Here is a 26,943-nt window from a genome sequence, read left to right as displayed (position 1 = left end):
TGTGGTGCTCATACCTTTCTGACCACCATTTTCTGTCCTCTGCTATTTCTCCTCTTTTCTGTTTACAAAATTTCTTCTAATCTTCCATAGCCTATTCATAGGTTTCCCATTTTATTTTGATTCATGAATTTACCAAAAAATGGCAAATTTTCACTCACAAAAATGGAGAGGTAGAAGTAAAATTCTTGTTCTCCATTTAACATAATTCCAGATATTCTCTCTTAACCCCTGTGCTGAGTAGTTGGACATTCAGTTGTATTCTTTCTTTAGAACTGGTGTTTATTTACTGCTGGTAGTTCTAAGCAAATTTTCTTTATCCTGTTGGCAGAAAAGTGCAGCATGAAATGCTTCAATTCGTACATTTCTGTATTATTTATTTTCTTTCTGCAGTTTGACAAACTAAACTCTCAAGAATTTCCATTGAAGAAATTAAATGTCTTAGAAGGCTCTGCTGACCTCAAAATTAATGAAGTAAAATTATTGATTTTACTGGGGATAGTGCCATGCCAATTAACAAAGAAATTACTTTGTTATATAGATAATCTGAGGATAGTGAAAAGATCTGAAATAAAAATACAAGTTGGTAATTTCTTTCACAAATCAGGGTGTATACCAGTACCCACTAATCAGCACATGAAATTTTTCTCCTATTGTAGTACATTGATGCAGACACTGTGTTAAAACGTTTATAAATGTGACTTAATTTTTGTTAAAATATGAACGTCAGGAAGGTTCTATTTGTGGCTATCTAGAATCTATGTGATATTGATATTTAGAATCAGTTTGATTCTAAAATGTACACACTCACTAATGAGAGTTCCCTTTTAGATGTGTTAAACACACGAGGCCCTCTACTATATCTGAGAGCGTGAGAGATAATTTCAATAAGGTGCCATTGATATTCTATTGGCTTTTATTAGTGATCCATAGAAAAGGTTTGCAGCAACATCACTTATTAGCATATGGGTTTGCTTTGGTTTTCCTTGTATTGAGAAAACCAGTAGTTCACAGTTTGATCTAAAACCCATAAATTGTTGACAAGTTTTCACTGTTCTTACGAGAGTAAATTAATCAAGACTAATCTTGTCAGACCAGTGTTACTCGTTAGAATATTTTCTGAGTGTGATGGTTTGTTGGGTTTTTTCCCCAAAGACATTTGGAAAAGATTGGCTAGTTGGAATTGGGAGCAGATTTCTCAGCAGTCGTGGAATGGTAAAAGTTGAGCTAAAGGTAGGAAAAAGGAATCTACAATAATGGTTTGACAATGTAATATGTTGAACAGAAATAAATCATGTGAGAGGAGAGTCATGACATAACTACAAAATGCAGGTCCAGGATAGAAAGGTTCCTTAGAGAAAAGCTGAGTGTGAACCAGGATAAACCAGTGCCATCTTCTAATACAGAAGCTCTAAAATTGCTGACTTGACATTTTATTTAATTAGATAGATATTTTATTAAATAAGTCTGTTACTTATGTGAGAGTTTAGTTAGGTTAAGCATGTATACAGTTGAGATTTATAACAAATGAATGAGATCAATTTGAAATTGATTCAAGTTAAACCAGGTAACTTGAATTTCAGACAGGTCAACTACTGGAACAAGGGATTAGGACAGGGTTTTTACACAAAGAGAATTTCTAGATAGTTGGCAGTTAGGAAAATCAAACTTCATATTGGTGGTTAAATCAAAGGTACAAACTTTGTTCTTTTTTTCTTTCTTCATCCTAGTGACTTGCCCAGGGTCATTCGGTGAGTCAATGTCTGAGCTGGAAATAAAACTGAAGAATTATTACTCCCAGTCACAGGCACTAACCACAAGACAATCTTTCTCCTCATTTCCCTTTTAATGGACTACACTTGCATTGAGCATTCCATACCAGTCAACAGGGGAAAATTATTATAGGCTATAGTTAGACAAGCGTACTAAAGAGTACCTTGGAGTTTATGGATGAAAACAACTATAAAAATGCTCAGTTTTATTATTATTATTTATTGTTTGCAAACATGGAGATTCAATAAAAGTTTACAGATAAAGGAGGCCCAGTGCAGGAATTAAGTTTCCCATTATTTCTCTTTTGTTCTGAAAGCAATATGCATTAAATATTTAGTTGAAAGAGGTTGTTGCCAATATTTTTTTTACAATTATTTTTGAAAAATATATTAAAATATGGAAAAAAATCATTATGAAAAATGGTCTTAAATTATCCTGTTTCCATTCTTAGCTTTTCCTCTTCACGTAGTAATTGCTACATGGTTCTCTGCTAAGAATATAAAACAGGACCTATTAGTGTTAAATTAAGAGCACCTGTAGTCCTGAATAATCTGTGAAGGGTTTTTCATTGCCAGATCATTTTCTTACGTCTGAATGCCAGCTCAGTTCTCTACATTGAGGTTAGTTCCCCAGTTTTTTAGCTGATTTGCCTTCCTGTTGTTGCAAATCAGTAGGAATGAGTTGTCCAAATGAGCTGTATTATCAAGTACCACTCAACATGGGGAACTCATAAAAAGTAATGACCATGTTTTTCTTTTGGGCATTCCATTAATTTAAATATGAATCATATTTGACAGCAAACATTTACACTGTGAGTTGAAATTATTGGGAATGGAGATGAAATTCTAAGGTTACTAGATGATGATCTGCAGAGTCTTACTGCACAAGCTCAGCAAGGATGTCAGAGCATGGCCAGCACACTGGGCACACACACAGTGGGTGAGACAGAAGAGAAGAACTGTCTGCTTGAAGACATAGTCACAAAAGAAATGGATCTGCATACCTGGAGGAACCTGGCACAGGTTGTAGGGCTGCAGCAAAAGCAGCTGAACATGAGGCAGCAAAGCAGTGCTTGGTTTACATATCAGCTGCCAGGAAGAGAAGAGAGAAGAGAGAATAACCTTCAGGAGGCGTGTGGTAATGGGGCTTGAGGGCAGCTCGTCATCATGCTCAGGAATTGCAAACAAGTTCCATGAGGAGGGGACTTACTTCCATGCATTCAGGGTGCTGGAAGAGCACAGAAGTTATTAGAAAAGTGACGGAGAGCATCTAGTAAGTTGCAAAACAAGGTGGCAGTGGTATAAAATACTTATTGACGCTTCCAAGGGCCACATGTCCCTGCAGAAGCCAGTGTGTATCTTTTAATTCAGAATGTCACTACCTTTGTGGAAGCATCTATGAGTGAGCCCAGGGTGGTGAAAAGGGGAATTAGTGCTGATAATAGATAAGATGCTGGTGCTGCTAAGAAGAGGTAAATAAATTAGCATGAGCAAGAAGTCCAGCAGTACCACTGCAAAAATGAGACAGGCACTCTTGAATGCTCCATTATGCTATTCCTGCAAAATGGGGCCAAAATTGGAGTTTTGTGAAGAGCAGTACAAGTGTTTTTCTTGCCTAGAACTATGTGGAACTTCTTGTCATCCCTCATGTCCACCCTCTGTGTTTTCAACTTAAAAGATTGTCTTATCTTTCCGTTTGTTTATTTATTACAAAAGGATTAAGAGTATAATTTACCTCAGCTGGCCAAGAAACAAGAATTTTAAAGCCTTATACTCTTGGGTCATTAGTGTGACTCATATACTTAAGTTTTTCTTATTCTTAAGTGCTAAATCCCAGTAGAATGAGGAAAAAAGCAAGCTCAGAACCTAACACAGGCTTCAGACAACAAGTAGCAGAATCCAATAGTCCAATAGCAAATTTCAGGCTTCACTTGTCTTGACTACAAATTAATTCTGCATTCTAACTGTGCTCTCTGGTTCATTAACATTCCAGTTTCTTTTGTGTTTTCTGAGCATTGCATTTAACTCTAACATATCCCTGTTTCTTTCTGCATAACCTCATTCCACCACAACATTCCAGTAGCAGTCACCAGGCTTAGAAAATGCAGCTTTTTTTCTCCCTTCTATTGCCTATCTTCTAATATATTTCTCACCAAAGGAGCAAGGGAGTTTTGCCATCAGCTTTCATAAGGTAGTATTTCACCAATCTTGCATTAAAAACAAGGATAAAGAGTATAAGCACATCAGTAAAAAGTAGCTTTTTCCCCCCCTCCACTCCACTTTTTAAAATTTATTTTATTTTATTTGCAAGACATTTGATTATTTCTCTTAAAAGTCATTAATATTGTTATGGTACTCTCTAGTCTGAGTAAAGAAACTTAACCTATTAAATAGACACAAGAGGTAGGGGCAATCCTTCAGGATAGCAGCAAAACGAAGCTTATTTTGCAAGATTCACCCTTTCCACCCCTTAGAAAGGCTTAATTCATAATAAGTAATCTGAAAATAAGATGAAGAATATTTTTAATGTGAAAATGAGCACAGTAAAATTTATTGAATGTGATACCATCGTGCACACTTTAAAGTACAAATTATGTAAAATGTTGAGCTTTGGTTTTGCAAGCTGACCAGCTGGAGTTATAGAAATCTCCTAATCTCCAGGTGCATGAGGTTTTAAGCATCCCTCTAAAGCATTAGATCACAGCTGGAAACAGATGAGGATGATCTGTGGCACTTTGTGTAGCAATTTCAAGAAAAAAGATCATCTAACATTTGCAGCTATGAGATGAGTACATTTATTTAATAGATTTCTGGTTTTTCCTTGGACACATGGTGTTTCACAAATTAAATGTTTGTCTGATTGCAATACAAAGTTTGATCCAGGTTTTGTGTGTGGAGAGGGTTTTTTGGTTATCCTTTAATAAAAGGCAAGGGATGCAGTGTAATTCTTCCACTCTGTTCTCCTGCATGCACCTCAGTCACAAATGTGTAATAGGAATGTGGGGTCTCCTCTGCAAGCTGCTCCATGGCCAAATGTCAGGGGACTCAGACCTGACTTCAGAGCCCTGCTCTGGGCATTTTCTGTTTTCATTGGGTGGCTGTAAAATGTACAATGCATAAACTAAACAGGGTGCATAACCCAGTTTCTCCCACTTCCCACTGAATACTCTTGAGTATGAGGCCAGAGAAACAGCTCACTCTGCCTGCAAATACTCTGCTCTAATGTGCAGCCATGAAACACATCTTCACCAGACTCCCCTGTAGGCTGTGGACAGGCACTCCGACTTGTACTCCTCCCAGTAAATTCTGGATGCTTAAATTGAAATGCCCTGAGGTGTTCAGGATCTTACCTCAATAATGAATAGAAAGAGAGAAGCAGTTGTTCACTGTTGTAATAAGTCAGCCGAGACTCCATTTTCGTAATGCAAAAAAGCCAAATCTTTACTGTATAGATCATATTTTATAGGATTATCACTGTGTCAGATCTTTTTGGCTGACAATATACTCACACTTAGTTCATTGGTCAGTACACGGTATTTTGCATATCTGTCAAACTTCCATATTTTTAGTTAGTTTACAGACTTCTTCTTCCGAGTCTAATGAGACAGATCCCTTTTTATTACAGGTGCCCTTGTTTTTCACCTACGAATAGTTTGTTGTGTTAATGAACTTTCACTCCCAAGATTGCTTTGCCTGGGAACTTGCAAGTTATGGCTAGCTTAGCTGAAGTAGCAGGGCCTAATCCATATTTTATAGGACCTTTCTTTTATAACATCTTTTACCTGTCTGCAACAGTTCACCAAACATATTTGCAGATAATTTGCTCGTCTAACACCCATCTATTCTCTCTCAACCTGGAGAGATATGCAGCGAATTCTCTCCAAATTTAGGAAAGCACCTGGAATTAGACGGAAGAAGACTTTCCTCTCTGAGGTACCTGACAGGTCGAGTTTTCTTCTACCCAAGGAAAGATTCTGAGTCCACCTCTTCCATGCCTGGCTACATGTGTTAACCTAAAGGGCACAGTGTGAGTGGTTCTTGTCACCCACAATTGGACATGGCTTTTAGGTACAAGTCCTGCCTCTGGCACCTGGATCTCAAGTGGAGGGAGCCACAGAGCCTTACTCAGATGCCTTAGCTTCAGAATATAGCAGGATTTTATACAAAACCCTCTTCTCATTCTGTAGGTTTCTCCTTGTTAACTTAGGAACTTCCTAGGTATTTATTTTGTTCATCTTTTGATGCTGGTATTGTTAATTATTTATTTTTAGGTGAGGATACAGAGATCTTGGTTATCAGAAAAACAAGTGTACGTTGCTGCCTCTGAGCTGCCTTATGTCACAGCCCTTGTTGGATTAGGCAGGTTCCTGACACTTACCAGACCCTTCAGGTCTTTGGCTCTGTTAAAGCTGTGCTCTCTGCTACTTGGTAGGATAATGGGTAAAACTCTTTTCACTGCTCCTTCCTGCTTTGGGTGAAGGGAGTGTGAGCAGGGCTGATTGCACCCACAGGAGATTACTAAGCACTTCTGGCAGCTTGGTATTAATATACCCATCACAGCATCAAATCCTCGTGCTGTGAAAAGGAAATGCATCTTCGTAAAGCGCTTAGCCTGGAAAACACAATTTAGTTGTGAATAGGGATATTTCTGCTAAAAATATAATCTCCTTTGCCTGGTTTTACACTGAAGACAGTCACCTATCAGCTTTTATTTGCAGTTGTAATTCTGTAGTAAACTGTGTGACTTAAGCTTGTTACGGATCAATTCAATACATAAGTCATGGTCAACAGAAAGTAAGCCAGATCTTTGCATATATAAAAATATTACTCAAGTGAACAGAAAGGTTATACTTGCATGGTCTTTTTTCCTCACAGTGTAGACATTGAAGACTAGGGGAAATGCCAGTTGTGGAAAAGCAGTTATGCCATTTAATAGTGTTAAAATTTTCAGGGTCAGTCTAACTGAACAGGTTCTCCAGAATTATTTTTTCTTCACCTAAAGATGTGATGGGATTATAATAGAAAAAAAAGTTGCAGCAGGATTTTGGTCAATATAGTATAAGGTGCCTTGCAGTAGAGTATTTTTAACATTCTCTGTCAAGCAGGCTGTCAGGGCTTGCTGAGCAAGGAAGGAATTTCCTAAGGTAGGAAATTCAAAACTGTCTGTTCCTTCTTGTGATGTCCCTAGTTTTGTTTCTTAAACATGTAAGGAATGGGTATTTTTGGTGTTTTCCTTTGTTTTTAAATAATGTGGAAGAAGTGACATGCCTCATTTTATTGTAACAAAATTCTGTTGACATCAGTTTAGCACATCCCATTAGGAGATCTTTTAAATAAAGCCGGGTGAGCACTGTCTTTCTCTTAAGTGGTTACAGGTGATGCAAAGCATCACCTGAGCTGCTTCTTACCTCTGTTCGAAGCCATGGTATCATAACAGCTGTTGGGTCTGCTGAAGGCAGAAAATACACGTGCTCTCCCTGGTCTTTGTACTAGGGCTTCAAAGACTGAGTTTTGTAAAAATTGCAATAATATAAAACTCAGTAAAATCAATCAATTAATGAACTCAAAAATGATTGGCTACTGCATTCTGAAACCTGTGTCACTGAACACTGGGTAGGTTTTTGAGTGTTTTGTTTTTATTATGCTTAAATAAGTGAAATATTTGAATAAGATCATTTTCACCCAGCTCTTGGTGGGTGAATGTCACAACTGTATTTCTAAGAAGAAAATATTCAGATATTAGGAAGCATAGGTATCTTAGGTTGCATGAAATTTGAATCAACTAAGCATTTAAAAGTGTTACTTATTTTAAATTAAAGCTGATACATCTATTCTGCTCAGGAATTCAGCTATTCAGTGAGGGTTTCTACATGCTTTACTTCAATTACTGGAAAAATATTGGAAGAAGTCACTCAAGGTACCTGTAAGCACCTAGAAAAATAAAGGAGATAAAGGATGGTAAACATACATTTGCCAAGAACAAAATATGTCAAACCAATTTAATGTTCATCTTGCATAGAATAACAGGCCTTGTGGGTAAAGGACAGGCAGTAGGTGTCATATTTTGACTTCGACAGAAGAAATTATTGTAGTTGGATAAAAAACTGTTGAAAAAGCTGTATTAGGGGAATGTTATTAATATTTCACTGTCAGAAAAAAGCCTTTGTGGCAAGAATGTGCTTATTAAATCTGTAGATGACACCAACCTGAGTAGAGTAAGCACTTGGAAAATAGTGAAGCAGAAGATCAGGGAAAAAAGCTTATAATGTGAATAAACAGGGAGAGATACCTGGAAAATATAATGATTTTGCAATGAGTGGGAATGCCTCAGTTTTGCTAAAGTTTAAAATAAATTGCGGCTTAGTAAGTACAAAGCATGGCATTTGCTATTTTTCTTGATGATTGCAATTGAAAAAGATTTTATTTTCTGTGTCCATTTTATCCCCTGAGGTGTGATATTTCCATCTAATGCACTGGGTGAAAGAGTCTATGCAAATGAAAAGGGATGTAATATTTGTTTCAGAAGACTGCAGATTTTTATATGAAACTTTAGAGCCATTTAATATCACAGCTGCCTAAAACTTATATTTCAGCATTACAATTGCTCTATCCAACCATAATCTTTTTCTTGTACTAACTGATATTTTATCATTTAAGTGAGAATACTAGAATTTATTTGATCATTTGGAAATATCAGACTAAAAATTCAGTGATGAGGCAATTTTTACCTCTGTGTAACAATGAGACAACAAATATTCTTGGTAATACTAGTTAAGCATCGTATTTGAATATTGTTGTTAAAAGGATGTCCCTTTTAGTTACTTAGTTTTTATACCCTATATTGCTTCTGATAGAAGTGTTTTAACATCCATATATATGTCCTAATACACTACCTTGACATACATCCCTATATGCATTTTACTTTTACTTGAGAGCCTTACAGTTTACAAAATCTTTTCCTTAAACCCTCTTTTAGAAAACTAATATTAGTTTAAGAAAATAATTTACTTGCATTCACCAAAGAAATACAGGACTGGAACTTAAATCCCTGTTCCCTTAATAACATAGTGTTAACTTCATTAAAAAAATTGTATTTGGTATAGGAGCACTGTGGGGTTAAGCAAAGGCTTGCCAAACAATTTATTTATATTATATCAAAATTATTGGTCCTAAGTGATCAAGTGTCAGAAAAACAAATGCTTTCAAAATTTGTTTAACTTAAAAATAGCTGTGGAGAATATTTTTTAGTAGTTTAGTTATCATGTTAGCATTTCATTTGTGGTGTTTCTAGGCAATATGTTTTTAAGATTAATCCCATTAATCAGTTTTAACATCTATTTCTTATTTTATCTTCACTGAAGTCATTATATTTTCTCTAATAAGATGAACATTTAATGTGCTCTTGGCATTAATTAATTTTTAATAAACCATTAATAAGTCAGATCTGTATGGATTTCTTTCCCCTGAAAATCAAACCTCTTCTAGCAAGGAGTTTTTAATAGATTCTGACATTTGAATTTATTGTAGTGTTTTTAACATTATTCATAATAAGAAGAAAGGAAAATTTCTGGTTAGTCAGACTGTAGATTATACATTTTTTTCCCATTTGATGCGCTTCTTGGACAGTGTAGAAATTCTGTTGCTAGAGAAGCTAGGATATTATACCATGTGTTCTAATTTCCTAGCAGAAATCAGTAAAATTGGACATTTCACCTACTTATCTACCTGTCAAAATGTTTGTGTCCTACTCAATTCACTCTTTAACTGCTTTATGAGTCTTGGTGATAGTTTTTGCATTGATGCTTCAAAGATCTGAGTTGCAGAACTGACATGGTTTGAGTATGGAAATAGGAATTCCAATTAGAACTTGAAAAGCTACCTTGGTAAACTACAGCCTTAGGCTTCTCTGTGCTTTCCAAGACTTACAGAGGAGGCAAATATATTTCCAGTTATTAATATTTTGTTGCACTGACCATAAAGCTGCAAGGAGTTGGGTAAGCTTTTGGACTGCTGTCTTCTAAATAGAACTGGGTAAACTTGAAAGAAAATGGCTTGCCAATATTTAGTTATATTGATACCAGTCACACCATTTAGGAGAAGATAGTCTGGTACTTGTGCATGGAATGGAAAAGGCTCAGATGTTCTGTCCAAGGAGAAGGATGTCAAGACTATAGGAATGTAAACTATCATTTTGAAAGAAAGGTACTTCTATGCTAAATTCAGGAAACCTGTCAGTGAGTTCTCTCTGCTCACAAGTACTCGACACTTGTACCAGAGGCATTTAGTTGTTCTCCAGTGGGTTACTTGCCCCTGCCTGAAGACAGTGACTTTCTCCATTCAATGGAAGTTGGAGCTGTGGCTCTGTAACCTCTTGCACGTAGTCTGTTGTTTCTCCTTTCTGAGAGGAGAGCATAAAGTCCTTGAGTGGAAGGCTTCTCTTGGATCTTTTTGTGCAGCTGGAGTTCTGTTTCAATATGAAGTTGATGGAAGTCTCGCCAGTGTTTGCTTAAAACTTATAGAAAACTCAGTTTGCTTTGAATTTTAGGCTCTGATGAGTTTTAGACTGTTAGGAGACAAGTGGATATAAAACCAGCTGGTCGAGATCTGCCCTAAGGGAAGAGCTGCCATTGGTCTAGCTTGTACACAATTATTCTGAATGGCATTTGTGGGGCTCTAAGGTTTCTCTGGCACAGCATCAAGTCATCAGCTCGACTCCAGCTGTGCTCCCAGTTCCCATGAGTTGGCTGGGGCCACTGCCGGCCTTCTACCTGGAGCACTGAGTGTGCCCCACAGCGTCAGGCTATCCATAAACAAGGGTTTATCTGCTTTTTTATTCCCAAGATCTCTTATTTTCCCCACAAATAACTGTGTGTTATTAATGAAAGGGGCTGAACCTGACATAATTTCAGCATTTTAAACAAGCTTCAGCATTTTAGAGGAATTGCAGTGTAGCCATTTCTCTTTTCTGCAAAACAGATGGGGTCATTTCTTTTTCCATTAAATTACGGAGAGAATGTTTTTCTTAGTTTTAGGCCTTTTTCTGTAATTAGAGGTGTTGTTTTGTGCCTGAGTTTCAGAACAGGACATGTTCCCATGCTATTGTTAATTTTGGTTGTGTTTTGGAGGTTCTCAGCATAATCCATTGATTTAAGAGGAAACTTTATTTTTGTTGAATTGGAGCTAAAACTTTTTAGAATAGACTTCCATGAGGAACGGATGAAATAATATAAAGAATATATAATTGTCCTGAACTTATAAATTGTGTAGCTATTTATATGTTGTGGTTGCTTCCAGAAAACTTGTCAGCTTTTTTTGCTTCAAGGGTTTACAGTTTAAATAAGCTGGCAAACGTGCAAATGTTAGCAAGATAAGCTCTTGCTAACACTAAAAACCAATTGATCAGCTGGAATGACAAAGGAGGCCATGCAGGGCTAAACCGAAGTCTGGAGAGGTTTCTTACTGCTTTATTTATATTAATTTTCTTTGCTGCTAAATCCCACATGTATAAGAGGAACACCCACAGGCATTCCCATGTTATATGGATCTATAACAACAATCATCATGTCTTTTGCAAGCATCTTTTCTAAGCTTTGTACCTTATAATAAATTAGTTTCTATTATTTTCTAGCTTAGCTACAGTACATTTCTATGTTTATGTTGTCTAGTTTCTTTGCTCTACCTTTACTATTTCTGTCCATCCTAAAGTAAGGAATAATGAATAGCTTCCGTATACTTTTGTTTTGATAAGTGTAATCTTCTAGTTTTGGTTGTAGTGTTTTTTGTTTGGGGTTTTTTTGCTTGGTTGGTTAATTGTTTGTTTTTTCTTTTAACATTTAAAGCAATCCAACATAGAGGATGATTATGGTGATCAGAAATTTGTGATATGCTAAATGTAGTGGGTTTTTTGTCCCTGTTAGGAAGCAAATTAAAAGTATGATTGAAAGATACCATTTAAAGACATTTTTGTTGGGGAGAGGGATTATGTGCTTTTTCTGACATTTAACTACTTCTCAGGCTATGCTTTCTAGATGTGATCACTGCTTTGTATGTAAGGGTGCATTGAAATAGGTATTTTTATGTATTATGGAATAAATATAGTGTTTTTCTTACAGTGAATATAAGGAGTGAGTGAGCATTCTTGCAGAGATATTTTCAGGCACACAGACTATGTCAGTACTTCTAAGTGCATGGACTCAATCAGTGTTTTTCTAATGAGGTGAGTTCAGTTTTGCTGATGTAAATAAATTCAATACACAGGGGTGAAACAGAAAATACTGTTCAAAAGGGATTTACTAAATATTAGGATTGACTTTTAGAATATCTGTGCATAATGACTGATGTTTTTAAATATTGTCAATTATAGCAATTTGGACAGACCACATAATGTGTGGAACCTTATTCGATACACTCTAGGAAGATGGCAGTAGTCTTTCAACTGTAGTTTGGAGGGGACTTCTGAAGATATTCATGTCCTGTGTTAGTGGAATATTTGCTGAGGAGGTGAATGAGACTGGTTCAGTGCTGTCATCAGCATGATGGGCTCTGACTCTCCTGTCCTGCTGAACTTGTCCCCTTGTGCCCTGTAAGGCACAAGAAGTGAGAAAGGAAGGATACAGAGGGGTGATGTGGTCCTTATGGCTCAGCTTCTGTACTAAGCAAAGGCTGTTTGCTATAAAATACAGGAGTGGTGTTGTAAGAAGGGCTGCAAGGCTTCAAAATCCCTGTTCCTCCCTGCTGCGCCCTCCCAAGAGGTATTTTCACATCTAGAGCTGCTTTGAGAGGAGACATGGGTTTGAATCCTTCCAGGCAGAGGAAAACATTGGACTTCAGACTTCTACTCTGCCACTGCTGCATTTTGTGCAGGTCTTTATGTAAATGTTATTCACACTTTGAGAACCCCTACCAGACTAAGGATTCATAGGCATGTAGGCAAGAAATACTCCAGTTTGTTTTGGAACTGGTTGGCCTTCAGTGGCATGATAGTTTTTGAGCAAAACCTGATTGAAAAGGGCAAACATAATGCCATCTATAAAAGAAGGGAAGGAGGAAGAATCCTGGCATTGCAAGGTAGTCAATTTAACTAATTTTTTAGAAAAACATTGGAAGAAATAAATAATTTTCTTGTAAGCAACTGGAAGATTATAATTATGCATAATAACTGTAATCATGAAACCAAGGTTAATCAAGAAAATAAAAAGGTAAATTCGCTTCTCTATTCTGACAGCTTAACAGTTTTGATAGATAGGAGAGGAGCTGTAGATGTCTATATACTAACACATTAAAAATCTGTCAGAACAGACAGATATATCAAATGGGACTTTTCAGGAGCCCAATTGATATTCTATATTTTCATTAAATACTTTGAATGAAGGACAGAGACTGCTTATTCAGGCTTCAGGTCACGACAAAAACATTATAAAACATACAAGGGTGTTTAGAAGACAAAGTCTGAATCCTGTGAATATAAAATAATTTTAGCCATTCTGTTACTGAAACACTATGGGAAAAATAAAATAAGCTTAGCTGTGTAGAAAGGACAGATTTAAGCTTCTATATTTAGAGCAGAATAATTAAGTGTACAAGCAGAGGGTGGGTAATGATTCCTTAGGAATCAGCCATACAAGAAAAAGTGTGCAGTAATAGTCAATTTTAACTTGAACTCAGGTAAACAATCTCTTGTCAGTGGTGTCAAACACCATCTGGAGTGTGTGACAGGAACACAGGAATATTGTGTTAAACATCAGAAGAAATTCTTTAGTCCTTGATTCTCCTAAGGTCAAAAGGATATGGACCAATTTAGGAGAGCTCAGCAAAAAACCAAGAGCCCTCAGAAATCTGTTAAGAAAAACAAAACCCTAATAAGAAAATGTTGAAAGAATTGGATATTATATATATATATATTTTTTTTTTTTTGATACAGAGAATGTAGGACTACAATACTATGATACAGCTTTCAAATATATAAAAGGCTGTTGCAAAGAGGTAGAGAATGCATTCCTGGTCTTTTACAGGGACATCAGTGGGAAAAAGGCTTGAGTTGCAGCAAGGAAGATTTAGGTTATACATCAGAAAAAAAACTTCTAACAATAAGGAGGGTGAAGCCTTGAAACAGGTAGCCTAGAGGTAAAGTGGGGCTTCCACTGTTTGAGGTTTCAAGAATAAGTGTCTGTACTTGGTGTTGGGGAAATAGAGAGGGAGCAGGGAGAGCTCTTTGACCTAAGGTAATAGATGCATATGATGCATTTAGTAACATCTATTATCTTTATGTTGGATTCTTGGAAACAACATGTTTGTATTTGAACAGTTGTTGTATATTACTGGTATATGAAAATAGGAGGATGTAATGTAGTTAAATATGCATTGAACTTGGAAGAGGAGCAAACTTAGTCCCTGGGTCTCTCATTCTTATGAGCAAAAGCATTTCTACGTTCTGGTCTATCAAAGGTGAAATAGAGAACAAATTTTCTTACAGATTATTATCCTCCTAAAATGCTGCTTCAGTACTCAGCAGCTCAGAACGCAACAGTTCCACTGGAGAGCTGTAGGTCAGTCCTAACCCAGTCCTAATGGCCCTGCTAGCCTCCTGCTTCTGGGCCAGGGCTTGTTACTGACTTTGATTTTGCAGAACCTGACAGCAAAGGTCCTGCAAATTTCAGCCTTGGTATTGTCTTGTTTCTATGTCACATAATTTCTTCAGTGGCATTTTTCTTGAATTTCCTTTTAATTTTTTTTTCTTTCCCATGCCTCTTGCTAATGTAACCCTGGTTGGGATGGTATCAGATGTTGGTCTTAAACATCAGGTCCAAAGCCATCTCTGCTTTGTCCTCCTTTTGTTGGGAAAACAGATCTTTTCTGGTTTTGCTTTTAAACAGCAACGGACTTTACTTCAGGTCAGACTGTTTATCTGAAAGGCTCTTCACAGATAAAAAGAAGAATTGATGTATTTATCTTGCAGTAACAGCAACATTCAGCAAATAATGCTGCCATCTCCCTTGGCTCTGGTGCCTGGGACACAAACAAACCCTCTATAGAAAGCAGCCCATGTTGCTTTAGACTCTCAATGTAAGCACTGTCTATTAAAGAACATCTACATGGCCAAATTCTTCTGGTTTTCCTCCCTTAGGGGGGAAAAAAGACTCAGCTGTTTTTCAGTGAAAAAGGTTCTCAGTCCCAACAGATGGAAAAGCTGCCATCTCTCTTCTCCTGAAGTGGAAAAAGGACATTCATCAGCTCTTGGAACTGGGTGCAAAAATCAATAGCTCCTATGTTGTTAAAGCCATTCAAAGCTGTAGTTTCAGCATATTTGTAAAACAGCTTAAAGCAGTGAATAAAAAAAGAAAAAGGCATTGCAGTAGGAAAAACTCACTAATTTCAGTATTAGCCAGAATATTTGCTACTAGCCTACCTCAATATTAGTATAGAACCAAACTCTCAGGTTTTTTTCTTCTAATCCAAAAAAGACTTAATTTTAAAACCCAGAAAGAACTTCTCACATTTCTTATCTTCCAAATACATACTTACTTCAAAATTCAATTTGTCACCAGCTTAGCTAGTGCTGTATGTATCATAAGCTGTGAAGGAATTGCTGGTACAACCCAGGATGTTCAGAAGTGACTCAAAGGCAAGAAGGAGCTGAATGGGTGCTGCTTCACTGACTTCCTGATTTTGAATGGATCTGTAGTATGTAGTTGAGCCTCTCCTGCAGTATCCTCCAGTGGTGACATTTCAAGGTACTGGAATTAGTCTAGGATATATACACTGAGACTTTGGCAAATACAAACTTCTGTTGCTCAGGCAAGGTGAGAGCACTTGGTCACACTCAGCAAAAAGGTATTTCCTGATGTTCAGAGGAAACCTCCTCTGTCTCACTGTGTGCTCACTGCCTCTGGTTATGTCACTGGTCACCACTGTAAATATCCTCCATCATCTTTGCACACTCCACTGATAAGCTCTCCTAAGCCTTCTCTCCTCCAGACTAATTTGTCCCATTTATAGCATCACTCTAACACTCTATCACACTAGGTTTTCCTATATTCATGAAAACTCATTAATGTTTCTGTTTATATGTCAGTCAGATTATTTACAGACCTAAGAGAAGTTGCACTTCTAAAAATCCATTGGAAGCAGGTGTTTTGGCATCTTAATAAAGTCAGGGTTGAGTACTATGTGTTTGAATAAATATAAAATTATTTAATACATGATGCTGTATTTCTGGTTGTGACAAACTTCTGAGCAGTTCATTTTGACTTTGATCTCCCATATGGAGTCAAGGACTAGTAAATAGCTATGAAAAATCTCTGAAGGAGAATGTCATCTACTATGATATTTTGCAATCATATTTATAATGCAAATTTCACTAAATTTGTGTACTTCGGGATAAGCAGGGATGATCTTTCTTTGTTCAGACAGATTTATGCTGTGCTACAGGGAAATCCCTTTATCTTATCACAGAATTTGCTCTGTGGTAACAAGGTATTATCAGTCTCATTACAGTGACATCAGATTTCAGTGGAGAACATGTGCAGTTGCAATAGCAGATCTCATTCAGTGCATTGTTTCAAGGCAAAGCCTTGAGACATCCTCCTTGTAATGAGAAACCTGGAATCCTTAGATCTCATAATTGCTTAGGTTTAGTGGAAGTTGTGTTAGAATTCAATTGTGTTAATAAAAATGGTCAATCAGTTAAAGAATTCACTCTTGTAGCTATAACATCTCTAGAATTGCACCTTTTTCTTGTGACTTTAAAGATTAAAGGTGACTTGTTAGAAGTCAATTTCACAGAAAGCTTTGAAGAAAATCCTGGTCCAGTATTCAAAGAAGACACAATTCTTTCTTTGATGAAGTCCACCACTGTGAGATTTGACACTCAAATCCCCATTATATTTTGTACATACATGATGGATTTCTGATAGTATGTGCTGCTTTTTCATCTGGCTCTATGTGTGTTTACATGTTGTAATTTTAGAGGAGATTTCTATCCATTCTTTTCAGTGTTCTTGGGATAAATAAGACAAGGTCTTCTAGAAGTTTTATTGTCTAAATTAAATTCTAGAGAAAATATTATTTTGGTAGGTTTTTACTTGAGAAAAATGTTTTGTTTTTTGTTTTTTTTTGTTTTTTTTTTTAACTGGCAGTAATATTTAGAAATATGCATCCATAGTCTTCTCAGAATTTTATAAATTTTTTCTCAATGTAGATTTTCCTCTCTTCTTTAATACTTTTTAATAAACATGGAGAATTCAGTTCTGTATACTTGATGTATTGTGATTAAATACAAAAATTAACTGAATGTAGCTTAGTTAGGTTCTTCATAAGATCATTAAGAATCTTTTTATGCAGAGTGGACAAAATCTGATAATGCTTATCCATGACTTTGCCTCACATGAGCAATGTTACTGGTGGGAATCAATCTCTTCAGCTGAAGAATTTTTTACTGTGACTTCTGCATCTTGTTCCTTTTAAAAAATGAAGAAGTAAGTTTTAAAAGGCAGTTCTCTGAGACCAGTGTGTGTTAAATTATCCTTTTGTGGCATGTACTTAAAAATGCCAGAGTGCTTATGGCTTATATTAATGTTTTCTTCTTTCAGACATATTGACAGGTATTTTATTTCCTCTCCTCTCTTAACAACTCTTTCCTACTGGCAGAAGGTCCAGCTTCAATTAAAAGGAGTGTGTTGGAGAGAAGTCAAAGGAGTTACAATTCCTTATGGGCATGAGAATAACACAGCTTGTATGACATTATATTTGCAAAAGATGTGCAGGAATTTGGATGCTATGTGATTTGATTTCTTGGAGCCTGGATCCATGATGATAGGTTAATATATCAGGTTAATATCCTGATATTAACCCTTATATCTTTAGCTGGATTCAAGACATATTGAACATTGACCATTTTTACAGATGGATTAGAAGAATGGAAAAATGTATCACTGTGCTGGAGGGATATTTTTACACTTGGCTCTTGATAGATTTTCTGTTGGGCATTTGATAAGAGAAGAGGGTTGAGAGAAGGTGAGAGAAGACAGATGGGAACAGCAGGAAGAGTCAGAACCCGAGTATAGCCAAATCATTTATCAGGAAAATAAGAACTGAATGGGAAACTGGGCAGTGGGTGTGTGACAGCTGCAGCTCTGAGGCTGTGGGAGCTGCAGAGAGGAGGAAAGGTGCTAGAGTTATGCCGTGTGTGTGCTTGGAAAGGCCAACACCAGTTAAGAAGGCGATTGAGGATGAAGTGCTTCAACCTCCTGTCAGGTTAACACTCTCCACTGTATTTTCAAGTGGATTCTCTGAGTTGTTATTGGAATTTCTAAACATGTGCCCTCATTCACTGACGCAATTATCCCTCCTGGTGATGGCTTCTCAACAATTAGCAGTGCTCTAAAACCTTATTTAATGCCAGCAATTAAGGGTTGTACCCAATATGCCCTTCTCCTCAAACCAAATCTGTTATTTTTTCTTTCTTTCTTTCACATCCAGGAGAGATTTTCATGTCTTTGTTTCATTTGACTAAGACAATCAGATAAGAGAGGTACCTAGACTGAATGCCAGAATTTTTTCTTTAACTGTAGATGTAGTCCTCTCAAATCACCAGTAATCTCCAGTACTATTTAATGGATTTGTCATTTAGATGACAGTTTTCAATTACCTGTGGTTCACCTTGCAGCTCATGAGTTCATGCAGGGCTGGATCCTTCTGCAGCATTGTAAAGAAATCCAAATTGTGACAAATTAGGTGACTCTTTTACTGAAAGCTGCATGTTTGGAAGAGTTTTGCATATATCTGTTTCAAAGAATTTTAAATAGTGCATTTGTTTTTCAAAAGAAATACTAAAATATCATGTGATGGTAGTGTGACTACAATTTATGTATATGGTAAGAGGAGGTATTTTTCCAGAAATGCTCAGCCAGGCAATTTAAACTTCATATTGCATGCAAATTTTAATGGGCTGTGACATTCACCTCTTGAGGTACCTCTTGAGGTTTGAAATTATTGATTTATTCTATAATGAGAAAAATACTGTAGACAAATACTAGCTGAACCTGTGAATACTAAGTGGTATCACGTAGTCCTAACTGTGCTGATTCCAGGCTAGGAGTTGTGATGATCCTTTCCGTTAGAAATCTGTGTATCAGTGATTCCCCAAGTATTAAAAAACCTCTGGGAAAACTAAGTTAATATTGATGTCTCGAATTCTTATTAAAATTAAACTGGCGAAGTTAGACCAAAAAATGACATTGTTAGCAGAATGAAAACTTCCTTCAGTAGATGTGGAAAAATAGAGACCTTGAAAATCATAAACTTTTCTTGATATCTTGGCAGTTACATCTGGCTTGTCCTATGTTTTGCATCTGAAACTGAATAAGGAGTTGGAACATAATCTTTGTTATGGTCATTTGAAGCTGTCAGTGTCACCATTACTGGACATTTTCACAAACTTTGTGTCCAGTTGTTTAGAATGGACTGAACTGATTGTGTTTTCAATTTCAGTTTTCTAGTACTAATGGTGGATTCTCTCTTACTCTTCATATGTTTTTTTTCTCAGATTTTACCAACTCTGGCTTAAATAGGTGGCTGAAAATTTGTCTGAATTACCACTTTTAGAAATATCTTCTGGAACTTTTCTGAGTGAACAATAATGTTAAGACTTGATTGTGTAATAGCATGGCTGTCACTCTCACCCCTAGATGCTGGACCTGATCTCCTCTGGGCTTAACTTTCCTTTTTCTTTCATTATTCTAGAATAGGCCTGTCAATCCATCAAGTTTTGGTTGTTTTCTGCTATTCATTTGTGTTTCTTCATATTGATCACCCAAAGCAGGGATATTTCTCCTGCATACTATTGTAATACTGTTGTGATTTATTAGTCACCTGCTAATATATGAATGGTTTTGAACACCAGTCTTTACTGTCAACCCAATCTAATGTTTTTCACACCATTGGGAGGATTTTTTTCATTTATAAAGATTAAGAAAAGTGATATTAAGTGAATGGTAAGAGCAGAATATCCTTGGAGATAAGACATAAAGGAAATTTCATAAGAAAATGCTTGTGTCTAAGAGAAAAAGCTATCCAAGTAATGAAATTGAGTGACATCCACTCAATAAAGACATCAAGAGAAGGGGAGGAGGATTCCCTACCATTTTCATGCTGTGTATTAAAAAAAAAAAAAAAAAAAAAAAACACACCAAAAAACCTTATGAAGTGTGACAGAATTGTCTCTTCTTTTTTTGGAGGAAGACAGCTTTTGACCACTAGAATTCACCAAGTTATCAAGTCATACTCAAACCACATTGGGGTAGAGGCAGTCACTTATGGTTAGTGCAGAGTAAGAGACCTAGAATCATAGACTTATAGAATCCTTAGAGTTGGAAAAGACCTCTAAAATCATCTATAAACCATCCATAAACCTACCTTTATCCAGCTATAGACCTACCACTAAACCATGTCCCTAAGCATCACATCTACTTGTTCAGGGACAGTGATTCCCCCACTTCCCTGGGCAACCTGTTCCATTGCTTGATACCCCTTTCAGTGAGGAAGCTTTTCCTAATATCTGATCTAAACCTTCCCTGGTGCATTTTGAGGCCATGTCCTCTTGTTCTGTCCCTTGTTACCTGGGGAGAGAGAAAGCTGGTCACTGCCCTGGTGCTGCAAGCCACCCTAGTCCTGATCCAGTTCAGGTGCCATTGGCCTTCTCGACCACCTGGGCACACCTGGCTCATGTTCAGCAACGCTCAACCAGAACCCCCAGTCCTTTTCTGCTGGGTCCTTTCCGGCCACTCTGCCCCAGCCTGTGGTACTGCCTGGGGTTGTTGTGACCCAAGCGTAGGAGCCAACACTTGGCCCTGTTGAACCTCCTAAATTTGGCCTTGGCCCATCAGTCCAGATCCCTCAAACTTGAAACAGTTTGGAGTAAGCTGTAATTGCTCTTGTGCTGCTTTGTAAGGGAAGTGCATAAATTAATAAATCTTAGGCCTGAAGGTCCACTGAACTTCTTTGTAGAATACAAATCACAGACTGACATCAGTGTGACAAGCTGAAGAGAGCTTGTCTGGAGTCTGTAGGCAAAACAGACTGTTTGCAAGATGCTTTGAGTATTATTAAAATATTAGATTATTAAATCAGAAAAGTCTTACAAAAATGTTCTGATTCACGAGGCATATAATATCTAAAATGTAAAAGTGCTTTGGATAGTACATATAAGGGTTATAAGACATCTGCTATAGCATGAAACAATAATAATAACAACTATTCTTCAGTAAGGGACATTTCCTGCTCATTGCAGGCATTTTGTTTAGGTTTTAAAATAACTTATTTTATTGTTTCAATATAATTTTATTATAGAGGTTTTAGTAACTCAGCATATCTATAATTTTAATGGAAAAAAATAAGTCAGTGATAACCAAGCAAGAAAGTACTTATTAAAGTGATTTCTTGGTACTGCTAGGCTGTTATGGCTGGAAATTGTCTATTTTGGACAAAATCAAGTACTAAGCTATACATCTGTACCAAGACATTTTGTGTTTTGTTTGTTTGTTGAATTCATACCAAATCCGTGCTGCTCCCACTCAGTGCCTGACAACTTCTCATTTTTTCTTTTTCCCCTCATCATTGCAGTGCACAGTATTGACACTCCTTTAGAGAAAAATGATGCAACCTGTTACTTTATGCAAAAGCTTCCTTTCCAACTGCTTGTCATTCTTGACAAGGCTGAGGAGTCTATTTCTACCTAATTGTGGTTGGTTTTAGAGAGTCTCCATCATTTTTACACAACAGTAGAACCCCAAATACCTTCATGTTGTGGATTATCTTTGTAAATTAAGACAAGCAGGTGAATTGTGAAGGTGTGTTGCTGTGTATTTGTCAGTGAGATATTCAAAATCCAACTCAGAAACAGTCCCTTTGCAACTCTATTGTGCTTCAAGGGGAAATATTTCTATGGGAGACACTGTCAATGTGTTTGCTGAAGTATATAATTCCTGATTCCTGGGTTCTTATTTTCAGCTGGGCTCAGGATTTTATTCATCGTGACTCACTTGGGAGGTTTAAATAATCATGGGCTCATCTCCCTTTCCTCCCCACCTGTCCTGTCTGCCCCTTTCCTCCAACTAATCAGTGACTCAGATGCTTTTATTTCCTTGAATTTTGTCATCATGGTGACTCCTCTGGAGACAGTGCTGAGTTCAGATAATCCATTTCAATTCTGAGCTCCAGACAAGTGCAGAGGAAGACAGCAGGGAGTGATAGAAAATGGCATTTGGAGGAATAGAAAATAAGTAGTAAATTTTTGAAATCTAAATGATGAAGAAGTGGGGAACACACAGGAAAAGAAATAGCAGCAAAAATATTTCCAGAAGTAGGACACCTTTTCAAGTCCTGGACTGACAAATAGTGGGTCCTAAATATGATGTCCTAAATTCTTGCTGCACCTTTTAAAGAGACACTGCACACATGGCTTCAAAAAAGGCACTGGAGTGTTAGTTGGGTAAATTCTTAATTAGACTGATTTCTTTTTGATAAGCAAACATCCATTGCTACCACATTAGTGATGTTTCACTGGTAAGCTCATGAATTCTGTATAATCAAAGCTGCAAACTAGGATATTTTCCTGTACTCAGCTTTTTAGTACACCATAGTTTGCACTAATTGAAATTTTCACAGTGATTTTTAAGTTCAGAATGTAAGTATAAAGAAATATAGTGATTTAGCCAGTTGGCACTTCTGACTTCTCTGGATTGCACTTGTATCTTCTAGCAGTGTACAGTATACATAATTTATAAAATCAAAATTTCAGGAATGTGCTCAGCCCTGTAGTAGGATGGTGTTGCAAGGTGAGCTCAGATGACATGTCACCTCCAATTTTCCTCAAGATCTGAGATAGTTTTACACCGTTGTGAGTGGGTTTTTTGGGTTTTGTTTGTTTATTTTTGTTGGTCTTTGTTGTTTTTGTTTGGGTATGGAGTTCTTTTTGGGGGGAGGATAAAGTTTGGCAGTTTTGTTTGTTTGTTTTTTTGTTTTTTCCCCTAGATTAATTGGATGAATCACAAGGAAAAGTAGTCTAAGGTCACCCAGAAAAGTTCATAGTTCAGTGTCTAATTTTCCCTAGGCTTTTTAGTGTCTGCTTTAAGTGTCTGATTGCATGCTGGCAAGAACATATAGAAATCCTATAAGAAAAAACTGCTGCAATTTGGAAAGTTACAGTGACCAAATGGTAACTTTTAACATTAAACAGAGGTGCAGGGGCTTTCCAACAGTTTCATTTCAGTAGGATGTAACTGGTAATAGGGAAAAGGTTGCTCAGTACTCAAAGTGATAAAAGCAGTTGTAAGACATAGCTAAGTGCCTTTCAAGCAGTTACATAGTGGAGGATCTCTGAAATACAGACTCTGCCTCACCTCTTGGATTTCCACTACAGCAGTGCCTTGAAGAAAGCAAAAATTGATGATGATGTTCTGATTTTAAACTGAAGAAGTTACTTAGTGGTAGAGTACATTAATAGTGCTTAATACATAAACACAGGGGACATGTACAAATACTTCCAACCATGAAAAGCTCAGCTATGACAGGCTTTGTACTCAAACCTTCAGAAGCATGAAAATAATTAAGAGTAATTGTCATCTTTTGGTAATCAAGGTGATGGGACCCATCGTGGTTTTGGGTCTTTCATGTATTTGTGAACATGGAAATAGCATATATTTCCTTCCAATTTCACTTTTGGCACAGAGACCCGACTCCTTTTTGTAGCTGGTTTCTTCTGTACAGGGGTAAAAATTTATGTGTGTGTTTGTTTGAGAGCCTGATCCACCACTGTTGAGGTCAATATCAAATAGCCTGCTCAAAGAAACTGTTGTCATTACAGTTCTTCCTATTAAGTGCTGTAAATTCTGGACCAGCCCAGTGAATATGGGAGGTCCCTAGCAGAAGAAAAGCAAAAAGAACAGAAAAGCAGTTTTCATTTTAACTTAAGCAGGTTTTGAATGCCCTAAAAGGGCAGTGAGGCATCCTCACCCTCATTACCTCAAAGCCTTTTGAGGGAATGAAGCCTTTTGAGGGAATGAGCCTTTTTTATCACCCAGCAGGTCTTAAGGTGACCTGGGAGAGGATTTGCAACACTGCTGAATATCATCAGTTGTATTTTGAATATCCAGCTCCAAGAATGGAGCCCACAATCCCACCTTCCAGCACGTGCTCTTTATAAAACAGATGAGGACTGTCAGGTGTGCAAGATGTGAAATGTGCTGGACTGTCTGGCCAGCTCAAGGCAGGAGCCAGTTGCCTGGGGCTGCAGGACGTAGTGCAGAGGTGTAGCAGCAGCTACAGACTGTCAGCAGTGTCATGAGGAAGTAAGGGGAGAGAGTGAGATCCCTGAAGGAACATAGTTTGGAGGAAGAGAGAGATCTTCAACCATCTGCAGCCTAAATAGCTGTGATCCCTGGTCCCTCAGATCCAGTTCTTCCAAATCAGGCAGATCCCAGTACCTCCATCCTGCTGTTAGCCTTTCACACACAATCCCCTCCAGCCACTGCTGCCCTTGAAATGTTGATAACCTGCTCCTGCCCCTTCTGCAGTTCCCAGCCATTGCTGGTGCCACTACAAAACTGGATTGTGCTTAATGCTGTTGAAGCCTGGAAATGCCTTTGAGACATTTGTCAGGAAAATGTGAACACAGACAGCAGGCAAAAATGTGTCTGTGGTCTGACTGGAGTGTTCCTGGGATAGGCATTCGTCTGTCAGGAGAGAGCACAGCTCAGAAATCATGCTGCAGCTTCTGACTGCTTCTGCTTTATGCTTTTTATATTGATATTCTTCTACAATAATAAATGAGTAGTTTTCAGGTGAAGATGTAGTATCAGGTCTTGCACTTCTCAGGCAGAGTGCTCAGCCATCACATGCTATTAGGAAAATGTGAGCAATGCTGCTGTCTTCTGCTCTTAGTTTTCTGCTTTTTTGAGCTTCTTGCTGTCCATGCTTGTGGGCATTGGCTAAGTACATCTCCCAGATTAGTAGACACAAATTTTTGACCCACAGATGCCTGACTTTGTGAGTCTTAGTTGGAGCTGGTATGGATTTACAGACAGAGCTGAGGAAAGTCGGCAAGTGTACAACAGCAAACTCAAAACATCCCAGTTTGGTTTTTTTTCTCCCAAAAGAAAGCAGAAGTTCACAGGTACCATTAGATATGGGAGGTGTTACAGTGAAAAATATTTTGTAGCTCTAATGTTTGGATTCTGCTTAAATTTTGTCTGATTTGAGTTTTGGATGCCTCAGTACTTTTTTACCTCCCTAAATATGGACAGATGAAATATTTCTGTGGAAACCTGAGGGGCACATCATTAGTACTTCTACATTGCAATAGAACATTTTATGTTAGAAATTCCTTCTCATATCTACAAATGGATTGGGTTTTTTTACTTTTGATTTCATTAATAGTGTATTAGGATCTAAAGGAGTTAATGATCTAAAGATGCAATGGACACTGAATTTTGAAAATTAGTGAATATGCAAATTCAGTTTTTTAAGAAAGAAAATTTAATGGAACTCAAAATGTATTCTAGTTCTTTATTTGACAAACGTAGATTACTATTGAATTATAGGCTTCCTAGACTACTAATAAATATTATTTGATAAATTTAAATAATGCTGGAGATCCGTACGGTAATGTACAATTACAAATACAATAAATTGTAAATCTCATTATGTTGGTCTTTAGAAATCCTTTCTGAGAAGAAAGTAGGTGATGATTATAATGCAAATTGTGGTGTGCAAACTAAATATTATCTAGTAAAGGTGCTGTTCTGTTTAGATTTTATGATTCTTGTTTTTTCACATAGTTAAGTCTACTGAATTAATTAAAAAAAATAAATGTTGTAGATGTGCTTACCACAAATAAATAGTGTTATTGAGTTTCTGTGCCTATTGTAGACTAGGTTAAAGAGCTAATTCTTTTGTTTCTTTGTTTTTAATTTGTTGTTAAGTATGATATCACTTATATGTGGAAATGCAGGAAAATGCTCTCCTGCACTCTTTCCTCCTGCTTTGAAATTTTTATTTTCTGCAGTGATTGCTTACTCTGGAGAAGTGGGAGGAAAGGTGATTTGAACTGGTATGGCGTGGCTTTCTGGGTTCCCTGGCACCTCCTGTGGCCTTAATTTCATTAGATCAGTCATGACTGTCCTCTTGAGCTGTCGTCCCATCTCTTGCCAAGATGCTGATGCTCACAACTGCTCTGACACCCCTGCGTGACAGCACAGTTTCAGAAACGTGACTTTTCCTTGGCATATGCAGCGTAGGATGGAACTGTCTCCATGTCCAGGGTGGATTCCCAGGGCAACAGCAATGTGCTTGTGGGAAGGTTAAAACAGCCATGCTGGTAAATGAAGAGCTCCAGGGGCTGTGTGGTAACTAATGCCATCTACCTGTGCCTGTCAATGAGTGGATGCTTGGTTTGGGAGAGAATATAATTCCCTGTGGTTTTGAATTGTGCAGCTCATGAAGCAACACTCAGGGCAGAGGAAATTTTATCAGTGTTATTTCAATCAGATTCAGACTGAGGCCACAGTACAGGATGCTGCCCCACTGACCTGTGGTCCTACATGTCTGGCAGCAGTGGTGCCCTTGAAGCACCTCAGGGGATACTTTCCTTGGCCAGCTTGGGAACCTGACAGCAAAAGTTTCTTCATTCTCACCCTACATTTATTTTGAAGGTTTCCTCTGATTTCATTGGAGCAGTAATATAATGTCAGAATTTATAACTATTCTCAAAAATCGATAAACAGGGAGGTAACAGCCCAAGGTTTATGAGCAGCCAATGTGTTATCCCTTCCTCCCTGACTTACCCCATCACAAGGAGACTGTAAGGAACTGGGACACAGAGTGAAAAGTTTCAGACCAAATCCTTACAGACTTACTAGAATCCACGTTATTAGTATCTGACAGCAGATAGGAGAAAGTGTAATCTTCGTTTTAGCCCTGCAAAGGTATAAATGCATGATGAATATATTGAGAGAAAACTCTGAAACCCCTTGGAGGGAAATCTACAGCTGTCATGTTTAAGCTGTAACTAAACTGTTCAAGGACAAAAGGGATTGAACTGTCAGACAAAGTTTAATAAATGCATCTTTCAGTTAGTTACCTTTTCCATTTTTTACTTGTTGAGTCTCAGATGATGTCTCAA

At 37.3% G+C, this 26,943-nt stretch overlaps 1 protein-coding gene and 1 long non-coding RNA gene across 12 annotated transcripts in view; one reads left to right on the top strand and one right to left on the bottom strand.

Annotated features, from left to right (window-relative positions):
- Window positions 1–26,943, top strand: part of SORCS2 (sortilin related VPS10 domain containing receptor 2) — a 540,320-nt gene that overhangs the window by 367,892 nt on the left and 145,485 nt on the right. The gene's annotated exons all lie outside the window — the stretch shown is intronic.
- On the bottom strand, window positions 14,489–15,415 carry LOC137473448 (uncharacterized). Its single transcript, XR_010998806.1, has 2 exons — window positions 15,291–15,415; window positions 14,489–14,972 (listed from the first exon to the last, which is right to left on the bottom strand). It is a non-coding gene; the product is annotated as an uncharacterized lncRNA (long non-coding RNA).

This window comes from Anomalospiza imberbis, chromosome 4, assembly GCF_031753505.1.
Source record: "Anomalospiza imberbis isolate Cuckoo-Finch-1a 21T00152 chromosome 4, ASM3175350v1, whole genome shotgun sequence".
NCBI classification, from domain to species: Eukaryota; Metazoa; Chordata; class Aves; order Passeriformes; family Viduidae; genus Anomalospiza; species Anomalospiza imberbis.
The sequence above is the reverse complement of the archived record's forward strand: the minus strand, read 5'-3'. Positions and strand labels throughout refer to the sequence as shown.